Consider the following 10,761-nt stretch of genomic DNA (forward strand, 5'->3'; position numbering starts at 1 on the left):
CCTTTTTCAAAGGGAGTCTCCCCTTTCTTGCCTGAAAGAACCACAGTGACGGCAGCACCTTTTTCTTGATTAGCAGGGGCGGCTTCTTCAGGAGATATCTTTTCTGCTACGTTCAACAAGTTAGCCATCTGGTTAGGCTTGCGGTTTATAGAAAATAGAGGATTATCCAACTCTAGGCTCCTATTATCTGTCACTGCAAGTGACGATGCTCCTGACTCCTCAGTATTAATGTCTACTCACCCAACTTGCATAGTACTGGGATCCCGTAATGTTGCCTCTTCTAATGCTCTATCCAGGCTTTACTCTCCTTCCATGTGAGACCTAGCGTCCGTCACTGCCACTTCCACTCTGCCTTTACCCCCAGTCTTCCTTATTTTTGGAGAGGACCCTAATGAACCTGAAGAAGTTCCAGGGGAATCAGATAACGTGGGGGAAGACTTCTGAAACGGAAGAGACACTTGAGCACTCATAATACTTATCTCTCCACTTGCTTTCTGAATAATTTTTCCTCTCCTGGCTGCCAAAATATGGGACTGCGCTGCTTGTTGCCTAGCCTTCTGAGTTAGCGTTGGGGGAGTGAGGGCTGCCGCTGAAGCTCCTGCTGGTGTTGTTGACCCTCTCAGAACCATCTGCCGCTTAGCTCACAGACCAAGCCCTTAGTTATCTTCTCTTCACCTGGGCTATAGCTCACTCTTCAACATAGGTCACCTCGTCACGGGGGGGGGAGGGGGGGATCACCACATAGTCAGAAAGTCTCTTACAGCCGGCTCACACGAGAGACAACTAGAGGGAAGCTATGGAGCAACTTACCAAGAAATATCAGGGAATATAAACAGGCATGTACTATAATCAAACAGATGTAGGCATGCGCTGGCACTCTCGAGGGATTATAAGTGGGAACAGCTCACAGATTGCTAAACCCATCATTACTCAGTATCTACTGTACCTACTGACAGCCTTGTTCAGAGCCTTGTCTTCCTTTGTTGCCTCATTGTAGCTCGTAGCTCCTACCGTACTCCGCTCAGTAACGGAGTGCTACAATGCCTGTATGTCCCCTGCAGCTTCCGCCACACGTTGCTCACAGCTCACTGCCGTCGTGCCTCACGGCTCCTCACCAGCACCACCAATGCTACTACCACCGTCCATCACCATCCATCTCCGTCTCACGCTCCTCTAATGGCTTCAGCCGGTTCTGCTGCGGGGCTGTGACCTCTGTGGCCGACTGGAGCTTGCAACTTCGTGATCCCTAGCAAAAGACACCCTGGGGGGCAACAAGCAGCTTACATCCTCCGCCGCTGTCTCAAAGCCGTACTGTTGGTAGTAGTGCACGTCTGCGCCGCAGCTGTAGCCCCAGCGTGGCCAACCATGCCCCGAAAGCCGAAGGAAAGAGGAAGGAAGAGGGGCGGCGAGTCTCAGCACCAACAGGACATCGGACTAGCCTGTTAGCACTCCCATTATTGAACATTTAGATGTATTCTCGACAAAAGAGAATATATGTTTGTCTAAAACTCATTTTACAATGGACTTGATTGTAGGAAGGTGGCTTTTTATATAGCATACCAAAAAGAGGTATATTTTGCAAATAGTCCAGGTATCCCTTAAAAGTGGACTGGGGCTTGCTCTAGCAATCCCAAGGATCTCTGCTAGGGGGGTAGTGAGCAGCCTTAGGCTTATCAGAGAGGAGTGTTAGACATCTGCAATACACACAGTCAATGAATGATGCACACAACTCAATACGGAGATCCACACCGATTTATAAAAATAACTTGTCTTTATATAACTTTTGGCACAAAGATCATCAAAATCGGGTACTTTTCGAGTTATGAATTTGAACTGCTTTGAAAAATCAACAGTGCAATTTCTGGAGCGATGTTATCCTGTGGAGGAAAGACATGGACTGCATACAGGTACTTCACAGAGACTTATGGGGCCAATCTCCTGGACTTAAGGTAAGTATGGGGCAAGGTCCAAGGCAGCACCAACAGGTCACCTCGGGCCGTACTAGGGCAGCCAAGTGCAGAGGTTCTTTTCAGCTTAGGGTGCCCAGTGTTATCCTATGGGGTAAAACATATACTGCATTCGGGCACTTCACAGTGACTTACGGGACCAATCTCCAGGACTTAAGGTAAGTATAGGGCAAGGTCCAAGGCACCAACAACAGGTTATCTTGGGCAGCACTGGGTTAGCCCGGTGCAGAGGTGCTTTTCAGTTTTGGGTACTCAATGCTATCCTATGGAGATCCGGCCGGTCAAAAAGAAGCTGCAGGGCTGGTCTCGTAAACCAGTCAGGCTAAACCAACAAGGAGGCTCTGGGACATGAGGACACCTTCAGTCCACTTCCACTTAGGCCTGGGGGGGACGTGTGAAGAGGTGTCTTGAGGCATCGATTTTTTTCATAGCTGAGTCACTCGCGGTCAGGGGTGGGCTGCAGACATAGGCTGCAGGTGGCGTTAAGGAGTCCTCTCTTGGCCAGCATCCTCTCCTGTGAGGTAAACCAGATTTGCATACCAAAGGCGCTGGGCTCTTTGAAGCTCCCTACTTTGGAATGCTAATTTGCAGGTCTTCTTGTGGGAGTGGAAGTAAACACCCTCTGCCTGAGCAGACTTTGTTCCTTACCTCCTGAGAGCAAAAGCCCTCACACCTGGGGGTCAGAAACACTTCTGTGGTGGCAGGCTGGCAAGGACCAGTCAGTCACCACAATAGTAGTTGTTAGTTTTTCAGGGGGTACCTCTAAGGTGTGCATGTGTTAATACATCCATCACTGGCATCATTGTGGGTTTACCAATACTAGATGTTTGATACCAAACGTCCCTATTTTCAGGGAAGCCATCATGTAGCTGGCTAACTCGTTTTTGTCCAGCACATGTACTTATAAGGGCTTCCCTGGTTTCTTGTACTGGCAGCAATTAAACTGGCAACGACGGGGGCATATCTGCCCATGCAGATATGTCCAAACAGGTAATATAATGGACCCTGAAGGTCTGCTGTAGGGTTGACGTACAAATAATACATGCAGTGTTTGGGGACAAGTCACCCAGGTTTGCGACATATCGTGTTTTCACTTTTTAGAGCACCTTCTCACGCAGCCTGCAGTGGCCGGCTGGAGTTTGGTGCTGGACCCTTTAGAGTGGCACAAGATATGCTGCATCTCTTAGGGACCCTCTTTAGTACCTATGCCCAAGTGGTTCCTGAGGTACCACTTACTAGGGGCTTACAGAGGTGCTAAAGACCTGGTCACTGGGGGATGAAATGACCTGTTGTCTTGTTTTGGAGAAGGAATACTGGCACTGGGAACCCAGTGCACTTCAGTCAAAGTTGCATCATGGCAGGCAAAAAGTGGGGGGGGGGACTGCTGCAACCCAGTTTCCAACACTGATCACAGGCTACTTATCTTTCTTTGGAATGTGAGTGTACAAGAGAGAGCTTGTAGGTCAGTTAGAATGATAGATAGTAAGATGGGCCTGGTACAAAATTGCTTCTGACTTGCGGTAAGTTGCCCTTCAGGATATACCTGGACAGTATGACTTTAAGGAGACAAATATTGAAGTTCTGAACAAATCAGTTAGTAAATGGAGTACAGCAGCATTAAATACAGTGGCGGAATTAAAGAAGTTAGACTGGCGCTGAATACACCTTCTGCACCTTTCAGCAACTAGAAAGAATGTGGTGCAAAGGTTATGCTTCTGAAGTTACACCCGAAGGAAGATCCACACCACAAAAGAGAAAGCACTTCACTGGATGAATCTGAGAATCCACCAATTCAAGTACATCTTCAAAATTGTGAACTCTTTCACTTACCTGGAGTGCCTAAATGTAAGCACTCAGAATGTGAAAAAGGCTTGCGATAATTAGGTGGCATTCTGTTATCAAAGAATACTTAAGATGTGTGAAACTTTCAGCAACTCTGAGAGCTGGGACTGAGGGAGTATTGCTGAGACTGAGGGAGCCCACTACTGCCAGCTGGACTTCAAAGTGTGAGATTTTAGTTTTATGAGGCTCTCACTCCACTTACTGTTCTCAGTGAAATCCGGATGCCCGTGGGATCCCCGTAGGATCCCGGTCCAATTAAGTTGTAATAGGGCATGAGTTCATTGGTACCAGTTGTAATGGACTTGTGCAATACCTCCCAAAGATCGTCTTCAGTTCCATTGAGTTGAAAGCTCATAATCACTCTCCCATCCTTAAAAAACCAGGGGCGTGGCCAGGACACGAATGGAGTAGGACGTGTCTCTCCGGGTCTCCGCTAGGCCTGGGCTAAATTTCCGTTCCGCTCGCGGAAATTGCGATAATTTGACATTTTCGCGTTCCGCGGAGAGCGCGAAAATGTCAAAATTTCCGCATTCCGCAGCTTAGTGATAATTTGTTTCTTGCTCGCGCTGTAAAATAATACATTCTCGCGCGCGCGCGATCACCTTACCTGAATCCCCGCGTTCGCCAACTAGTTTTCCCGATCCGGTCGCGTTCTCCACGAGATGTTGGATTGTTGGTAGCCATTTGCGCTGTCTCGCGACAGTTCACGCCCGCAGTAATGTCACGTCTTTCTTCTCGCGATCATGCACTGCGAGAAGAGTGAAAACAAGATGGCCGCGCCCGCAAGCAACCGCATGGGTAAGTTGGCGAGCCGCGACCACGCAGAAAATGCCGCGAACGGGCGGGAAAAAAACTTCCGCATCTTCGCGATATTTCCGCATGTTAGCGGAGATTTTTAACATTTTCGCGATCATTTGCGAAAGTCACCTTCGCAAATTCCGCCCACCCCTAGTCTCCACTCCACTGTGCCCCGTAACTGCTGCTGCTCCCTGCCGCTGGGTCTGCTAACCAGGACTGGGTGCCTGGTCTAGCGCTGTACTATGGAGGGGCTTCTCTGGCCGGTGGTGGGAGCTCCTGCAAAGCCTGAGTACCTGATTCCTCCGAGGACCTCCATGACGATCTTGCGGGGCGGACTTTGCCGTCGCATAGCTGCTGGGCGCCTGCTCTGACCCTGTGGACAGAGTGTTGGCAGGGCCCCTGTGTCGGTGCTGAAACCCCGAGACTGGCGCAACCCTCGAGAGCGCGCGAGTGCGCACTGAGACCCTTTGCCACCCCGGGAGCTCGCCTGATGACTCGGGCGTAGCGCTCTCGGAGCTGCGATGGAGCTGAGGGTCCCGCAGTGAGTGTAGCGGTGCGCCCTATTGGGCGATTGGAATCGCCTACAGTGAAGAGGGAGGCTGATCAGGACGGAGCGCCCTACTTGTGCTGGATTTCTGCAGGGGCCCACTGCTTTAGGGAGGTCATTCTGCTCTGCCTTGACTCTTGAGGTCTCCGGTGTCTTCTCCGTGGACCCTCCCACTGGCCATCTTGGATATATCACACAGACTTGGATTTAGTTGACGCCTGGAGACACCTACACCCTGATTCCAAGGACTATTCCTTTTTCTCCCATGCGCATTGGTCATATTCTCGTATAGACTACTATTTCCTTTCCCATCCCCTGATACATGCAATGAGTAGTGCAGAGATCCTTATCAGATCATGCGCATGTTCTGATCTCTCTCCAACCTCCTGATTCGCGTAAGGAGCCCCTTCCTCGTTGGAAACTGCCCCCTTAGGTCCTCCGGGATCCTGTCGACGTGGCAGATATTCAGAAGGAAATCGAAGCCTTCTTTCTCGCTAATACCCTCGATGATACTTCTGAGGACATTAGATGGGAGGCTTTTAAAGCTACTATTCGAGGGGTCATTAAGTCTATATCGATCGCCAGGATCCGGGAAGCTCGGCTGGTCGATACCACTCTCTTTAGGCATATTAAAACCTTAGAACGTAAAGACCAACTGCAGCCGTCCCTTCGCAATAAGTAGCTCCAGGCCAAACTACAGGGCCAATTGTGCTTACATCATACCAACAAGGCGGAGCGTCTCCTACTCACTCTTAAGCAGAAATTCTACACAGGGGGAGATAAGGTCGGGCGTGTTTGGCGCAGCGACTCCAAGCCCAGACCGCGAGAGCCCAAATGGCTAAACGTAGGTGTCCTGATGGCACATGGGCCATCTCGGAAGCGGATAACGCTCTGGAATTAAAGCACTTCTATAGGGACCTTTATGCAAAGGCTCCCTGCACTCACGAAGCTGTCTCTGCTTTCCTTGACTCTTGCCCTTGGGACCCCATTGATACCCACTTTGTGAAACTGTTGGAAGACCCCATTACTCACGATGAAATCGCTAGAGCCCTGAAGCAGCTCCAATTGGTAAAAGCCCGGGCCCAGACAGGCTGCCAGCTACTTTTTACCGGGTCTTCTACCCACAGCTTCATGATCACATGCTCCATCTTTTTAATAGCTTCACAGCGTTTTTGGGTATCACCCCAACAATGAATGAAGCGGAGGTAATACTTATTTCTAAGCCAGGTAAAGATCATTCCTTACCAGTGACTTATTGCTTTATTGACACTGACGCCAAGATCTACATAAAATTTCCAGCAAACCGTCTCGAACCACACCTCCCGGCTCTCATTGATTCCAATCAAGTGGGGTTTATCCGTTAACACCAGGGAGCAGACAACATCCGTCAGATAGTCCATCTGGAGGAAAAAGCATGCTACAGAGATATTTCTGCCTGTCGAGTGTCCCTCGATGCAGAGAAAGCATTCGATCGAGTGGACTGGTGATTTCTTAAGGAAGTCTTACGGAAGGTGGGCTTGGGACCGGGGATGATCTCCAGATTGCTGGTCCTTATGCAAAACCCGCTACCCGCATTCGCTTTAATGGACGTCTCACTGCCCCTATTACCATCTACCGTGGCACCAGACAGGGATGCCCGTTCTCCCCTTTACTGTTTGCTTTAGTGGCAGAACCCCTTGCCATTGCCATCCATCGAGACCAAGGTATACGGGGCATCCCCATGGGTGGTTATGAACATAAAGCCTCCCTCTTTGCTGACGACCTCCTTCTCTCCCTATCCTCACCACCTACTTCCCTCCCTGATGTAGCTACTCTCTTATGGTCCTTTGAAGACGCCTCGGGATACTGGATCAATCTTGCCAAGTCTCATTACCATTAAACTTGATCTACAGCCCTCGGAAGTCCGGGAGTTGCAAGATCTGATCCCAATATAGTGGACTGACGTATCAATTTGTTACTTGGGCCTGGACTTGACCCCCACACTCTCGACATGGACCTCATCTAATTGGTCTAGATATAGGGAAGACATGGCTTGGCAGTTCGGGCTGGACTGTTCCCATGAGGCACAGGGTCAGACTGATTTGCATATGGCCATGTCTGAACTGGGGTGGCAGAGTGGGCTAAAGAACGGTGATAGATTAAACCCAGATCAGTTGACTGGGGGTGAGTGCTTGCAATGTTCAACACTCCGTCCATCATTTCCTTTGGTTTTTGCTTTGTTCGCCATAAGTTGGCAGGGTATGCTCAGACGTGAGTCCCGTGCTCACTTTGCGACTGGATTCAAGCAAGCCTGGCTGAAGACGGCTGAAATGCCAGAAACCGGTCCTAGGAAGCTTGTACCCGGTCCAGGGAAGACATGGCTTGGCAGTTCGGGCTGGACTGTTCCCATGAGGCACAGGGTCAGACTGATTTGCATATGGCCATGTCTGAACTGGGGTGGCAGAGTGGGCTAAAGAACGGTGATGGATTAAACTCAGATCAGTTGACTGGGGGTGAGTGCGTGCAATGTTCAACACTCCGTCCATCATTTCCTTTGGTTTTTGATTTGTTCGCCATAAGTTGGCAGGGTATGCTCAGACGTGATTCCCTTGCTCACTTTGCTACTGGATTCAAGCAAGCCTGGCTGAAGACGGCTGAAATGCCAGTAACCGGTCCTAGGAAGCTTGTTTCCGGTCCAGGGAAGACATGGCTTGGCAGTTCGGGCTGGACTGTTCCCATGATGCACAGGGTCAGACTGATTTGCATATGGCCATGTCTGAACTGGGGTGGCAGAGTGGGCTAAAGAACGGTGATGGATTAAACCCAGATTAGTTGACTGGGGGTGAGTGCTTGCAATGTTCAACACTCCGTCCATCATTTCCTTTGGTTTTTGCTTTGTTCGCCATAAGTTGGCAGGGTATGCTCAGACGTGATTCCCTTGCTCACTTTGCCACTGGATTCAAGCAAGCCTGGCTGAAGACGGCTGAAATGCCAGTAACCGGGCCTAGGAAGCTTGTTTCCGGTCCAGGGAAGACATGGCTTGGCAGTTCGGGCTGGACTGTTCCCATGAGGCACAGGGTCAGACTGATTTGCATATGGCCATGTCTGAACTGGGGTGGCAGAGTGGGCTAAAGAACGGTGATGGATTAAACTCAGATCAGTTGACTGGGGGTGAGTGCGTGCAATGTTCAACACTCCGTCCATCATTTCCTTTGGTTTTTGATTTGTTCGCCACAAGTTGGCAGGGTATGCTCAGACGTGATTCCCTTGCTCACTTTGCTACTGGATTCAAGCAAGCCTGGCTGAAGACGGCTGAAATGCCAGTAACCGGTCCTAGGAAGCTTGTTTCCGGTCCAGGGAAGACATGGCTTGGCAGTTCGGGCTGGACTGTTCCCATGATGCACAGGGTCAGACTGATTTGCATATGGCCATGTCTGAACTGGGGTGGCAGAGTGGGCTAAAGAACGGTGATGGATTAAACCCAGATTAGTTGACTGGGGGTGAGTGCTTGCAATGTTCAACACTCCGTCCATCATTTCCTTTGGTTTTTGCTTTGTTCGCCATAAGTTGGCAGGGTATGCTCAGACGTGATTCCCTTGCTCACTTTGCCACTGGATTCAAGCAAGCCTGGCTGAAGACGGCTGAAATGCCAGTAACCGGGCCTAGGAAGCTTGTTTCCGGTCCAGGGAAGACATGGCTTGGCAGTTCGGGCTGGACTGTTCCCATGAGGCACAGGGTCAGACTGATTTGCATATGGCCATGTCTGAACTGGGGTGGCAGAGTGGGCTAAAGAACGGTGATGGATTAAACCCAGATTAGTTGACTGGGGGTGAGTGCTTGCAATGTTCAACACTCCGTCCATCATTTCCTTTGGTTTTTGCTTTGTTCGCCATAAGTTGGCAGGGTATGCTCAGACGTGAGTCCCTTGCTCACTTTGCCACAGGATTCAAGCAAGCCTGGCTGAAGACGGCTGAAATGCCAGAAACCGGTCCTAGGAAGCTTGTACCCGGTCCAGGGAAGACATGGCTTGGCAGTTCGGGCTGGACTGTTCCCATGAGGCACAGGGTCAGACTGATTTGCATATGGCCATGTCTGAACTGGGGTGGCAGAGTGGGCTAAAGAACGGTGATGGATTAAACTCAGATTAGTTGACTGGGGGTGAGTGCTTGCAATGTTCAACACTCCGTCCATCATTTCCTTTGGTTTTTGATTTGTTCGCCATAAGTTGGCAGGGTATGCTCAGACGTGATTCCCTTGCTCACTTTGCCACTGGATTCAAGCAAGCCTGGCTGAAGACGGCTGAAATGCCAGTAACCGGTCTTAGGAAGCTTGTTTCCGGTCCAGGGAAGACATGGCTTGGCAGTTCGGGCTGGACTGTTCCCATGAGGCACAGGGTCAGACTGATTTGCATATGGCCATGTCTGAACTGGGGTGGCAGAGTGGGCTAAAGAACGGTGATGGATTAAACCCAGATCAGTTGACTGGGGGTGAGTGCTTGCAATGTTCAACACTCCGTCCATCATTTCCTTTGGTTTTTGTTTTGTTCGCCATAAGTTGGCAGGGTATGCTCAGACGTGAGTCCCTTGCTCACTTTGCCACTGGATTCAAGCAAGCCTGGCTGAAGACGGCTGAAATGCCAGAAACCGGTCCTAGGAAGCTTGTACCCGGTCCAGGGAAGACATGGCTTGGCAGTTCGGGCTGGACTGTTCCCATGAGGCACAGGGTCAGACTGATTTGCATATGGCCATGTCTGAACTGGGGTGGCAGAGTGGGCTAAAGAACGGTGATGGATTAAACTCAGATCAGTTGACTGGGGGTGAGTGCTTGCAATGTTCAACACTCCGTCCATCATTTCCTTTGGTTTTTGCTTTGCTCGCCATAAATTGGCAGGGTATGCTCAGACGTGAGTCCCTTGCTCACTTTGCCACTGGATTCAAGCAAGCCTGGCTGAAGACGGCTGGAATGCCAGAAACCGCTCCTAGGAAGCTGGTTTCCGGTCCAGGGAAGACATGGCTTGGCAGTTCGGGCTGGACTGTTCCCATGAGGCACAGGGTCAGACTGATTTGCATATGGCCATGTCTGAACTGGGGTGGCAGAGTGGGCTAAAGAACGGTGATGGATTAAACCCAGATCAGTTGACTGGGGGTGAGTGCTTGCAATGTTCAACACTCCGTCCATCATTTCCTTTGGTTTTTGATTTGTTCGCCATAAGTTGGCAGGGTATGCTCAGACGTGAGTCCCTTGCTCACTTTGCCACTGGATTCAAGCAAGCCTGGCTGAAGACTGCTGAAATGCCAGTAACCGGTCCTAGGAAGCTTGTTTCCGGTCCAGGGAAGACATGGCTTGGCAGTTCGGGCTGGACTGTTCCCATGAGGCACAGGGTCAGACTGATTTGCATATGGCCATGTCTGAACTGGAGTGGCAGAGTGGGCTAAAGAACGGTGATGGATTAAACCCAGATCAGTTGACTGGGGGTGAGTGCTTGGAATGTTCAACACTCCGTCCATCATTTCCTTTGGTTTTTGCTTTGTTCGCCATAAGTTGGCAGGGTAGGCTCAGACGTGAGTCCCTTGCTCACTTTGCCACTGGATTCAAGCAAGCCTGGCTGAAGACGGCTGAAATGCCAGA

This window comes from Triturus cristatus, chromosome 3_1 (assembly GCF_964204655.1).
Source record: "Triturus cristatus chromosome 3_1, aTriCri1.1, whole genome shotgun sequence".
Lineage (NCBI taxonomy): Eukaryota > Metazoa > Chordata > Amphibia > Caudata > Salamandridae > Triturus > Triturus cristatus.